We start from the raw sequence: 3,514 nt of genomic DNA on the forward strand, positions 1-3,514 counted from the left end.
GTTTCATGTTCTTTTCTTTGTCACACAATAGATTATTTCTCATATTGAAATGTATTTGGAAGTCATAATGATACCATTGTAATTAATCCAGTTATTAATTAATTAACAGGAAAGGAGCATCGGGAAGGCCAGATAATATGGGTATGCCATTTGTGCCAGGAAGCTGCCGTTTAACACTCTCCAGATCTGTTCCCTGCAGATTGATGAGGGAAGGGACTGGACAATAGACACATGCCCAGTAGGGTCTGGGTGACTTGGAAAGGAGTTTGCCTATCATTCGCACTTGGGAAGGAATCACTGGCCAGAATAGGCGTGGCCACTGCAAGTGCAGGGCGATTTGATATTTAAACTCCTAAACAAAGGAAGTTCCCCCTTTTTGCTCTCTTGCTGCTCGAGCCTGACTCCTGACTCATGCTCCTTCAGTTACCCACGTGGCTCAAGGCAATGTGACCCCACACATAATGGACTGGAATTAGCCTAAAACTGTGCTGGACTTAACTACACCATTAAACAAAAACTTTGGATGCTGGCGTTGCTTCTAGCTCCTCTGAATTCCCAGCTACCCCTCTTCCAGGACTGGTTTAAGTAATTGGTATATTACAAACCAAGGGATATAACCCCATGAACATAAAGCTTTTTACCACATCTTATCCTCCCATGGGGGCCTCCAAAATGCTTATTCTAGTGGCACCCCAAGAACCTCACTCCCACTAGCAACAGAAAAAGGCAATCCACACAATTCTCCCATAACAGAATGGCTTATCCATGAAATGTACAATAGTTCTAGGATAGAATCAAAAGTACAATATAAGATACTCTCCGATTGTTAGAATTATGTTATGTTTCATTTCTGCATTTGATTTGCATTTGATATCTTCTGTTGTGTAACTTGAGATGTGAGAGACTATAGTTTATTACTTTTTCCTCCCTTTTACGTTAAAGTTTCTGTGACCAATTTTATTTTTGTAATAGCTGATCAGAAAGGGAGCCATGGTGCCACCTCCCCCAATGTAATCACATAACTGTGTGTTTGCCCAAAGCCGTGGCAGAGAGCACAGCTCTGTGTTACAGTGATGCTGTTGCTGGTTTCCCATGCTGTCAGGACATGTCTGTCTTTCCTTCCAAACATAACTATGTCCTAAGATCGTCCTATATTTTGGAAGTTCAGGAGCTACCACTGGGAAGGAGTCCAAGACTTTAACTATGGTCATTTACAAGAGGTAAATACATACATTATAAATAGATTTTCTTTTGAAGAAAAAAACAGCATTATTCATTGTGGTATGAAACAAAGTTTTATTTAAAAACAACTATTCAATTTTATACTATTTGAGAATTTCTGAAAGAAACAAACACCCACCTATAGCAAATATGCTCAGAATTTTATCACAGACTCCTAGTCTTATGAAAAATGTTTTTCTCAAGATGCAAAGAAATAAGGTGAGTATACTGGATTCTGTGGACTTATTTTCCTTCAGCTCAATGCCTGTGTTCTATAAAGACCACTTTGAATTAGATATTGAACAATGACCAGTGAGCACCTGAAAAACTCTTCGACTTTTTTTTTTTAAGAGAAGTAAGCCTTTATTTCCTTGTTTCACAAATAATGCTGGCTGAGCAGGTTCCTTTTTGGTTACTAGAGACCAAACCCCACATCCTGGTCGCCTCCTACTCTTCCTTGCTCCCACCTTGGCTGGGGCTGGGGCAGCAGCAGGGGCAGCGGTGGTGGCCGGGGCACAAAAGCAGATGGGTCAGCCAAGAAGGCCTTGACCTTCTCAGCAAGTGGGAAGGTGTAATCAGTCTCCACAGACAAAGCTGGGACCCGCTTGTACCCACTGAGGACAGAATGGGCCACTGCTGCAGCAGCTGGTAACCAATCAGCGGACACACCCTGGCAACATTGCCGACACGCTCCAGGAAGCGGAATGCGGTTTCCTCTGGGATGTCAAGCACTTTCAGGTTGTAGGTGCTGCCGACGTCAAGACCTGCTGGTCAGCCCTAAGGACGAGAGGAGACGCGCAGCACGTGCCGCAGCGCGGCCTCCCTGGCTCCCACTTTGTCTCCAGTCCGAATCAGCCGCACGTCACTCAGAGTTTCCATGGTGCCCCTGGAGACTGCAGGGGTGAAGCCCGGAAGGAGGAGGTCTTCTCGGGCCCCACACCCCTGTTCTGGGCTGGCACAGACTTCACACAGGGCAGCGGCACCAGCGCGGGCAGCAGCTGGCGACTTATTGGCCAGCAGCATGTCTCTCATCTCAGTGAGGTCTTCCCTGGCGAACGCAAAGCCCACGTTTCCCAGTGTGAGGTTTCTCCAGAGCTGGGTTGTTTTCCGTGTCCTCGGACGGCCTTGAGCATCACGATGTTCTTGCCCACTAGTCAGGCCTTCCTGCAGAGGGGCCTGCGGACCTGCTGCATGTGTCTGAAGCCCACATTGTCTTCTCCTACAATGAAGCATTTTGGATAATTATCCAGAAGTTGGATGATCTTAAGGAAGTAGTTGGACTTCCAGGTGCCCTCTCTTCTCTGGGAATCACGGAGGTACATCAGAGATTGCCACACAAGGTTTTAAAGTGATGTCACTCTCACAAGAATGCCTGAGGAAAGGAAGCACAACACTGTTTTAGAATCAGATATAGATAACTGTCAGACAGGCTAATTCCCTTATAACCCTCGAAAATGAGGTCCAATCATTATATTGATGATATTCTTTATAATTTTTATTTCTGACAACAGGGTGGGGTGGGGTGGGGTAGGTGGAGGTGGAAGAAGGTATAAGGAGGATAAAAGGTGATGGAAAAAAATAAAACAAAATAAAGAAAACAACAACAAAAATTCTTAAATATTTTCTATCATAACTGTGTGCTTTCATAGCAGAAAATTACATTATTTACAGGACTTGTCAAATAATTTTATTGGCCTAAAATAAATTTTTCAGAGTGCAAATCCTAGAAAAAAATTAGTAAATTCTTGAGATCTTCTTCTAACTGAACCATAAATAGTTTGTGAACTGAAGTCTTATCACACATATTTTATGAGCATAAACATGGCTAATATTTAAATAAAAAGAAAGTGATATTTTTAAAATTTTATTTTAGATAGGAACAAGCCTCTTCATGATGACTTGAGAGAGTATGAGAATGTTGTTTTTTACTTTCCCCCACAAAAAAAGAAAAAAAAAAATCTTATGATAACTGCTGCATTATGACCATTGAAAGAAAATGCTTATTGGCACATGCCATGATAAGTTTCACTGTAGAAATTACCCAGAGGGAAACCTTACCTATGACTTCTAACTTCACGTATTTAGTGACGATAATGGTTGTAATATCAATAAGAGTCATCAGCTTCTTGAGTCCTTAACATGTGCTAAGTACTATATTAAGTGCTTAATGTGCATTTCTTTTTTTTTTTTTTTTTTTTTTATCCTCACCCGAGGATATTTTTCCATTTTCTGTACAGATAGAGTGGGAGGGAGAGAGAGGAAGGGAGAGAGAGAGAGAAACATCGATGTGAAA

At 42.3% G+C, this 3,514-nt stretch overlaps 1 pseudogene; it reads right to left on the reverse strand.

Annotated features, from left to right (window-relative positions):
- Positions 1–1,493: 1,493 nt before the first annotated feature.
- Positions 1,494–2,543, reverse strand: LOC118617007 (annotated as a pseudogene).
- Between the last annotated feature and the right edge of the window lie 971 nt (positions 2,544–3,514).

This window comes from Molossus molossus, unplaced genomic scaffold, assembly GCF_014108415.1.
Source record: "Molossus molossus isolate mMolMol1 unplaced genomic scaffold, mMolMol1.p scaffold_m16_p_5, whole genome shotgun sequence".
NCBI classification, from domain to species: domain Eukaryota; kingdom Metazoa; phylum Chordata; class Mammalia; order Chiroptera; family Molossidae; genus Molossus; species Molossus molossus.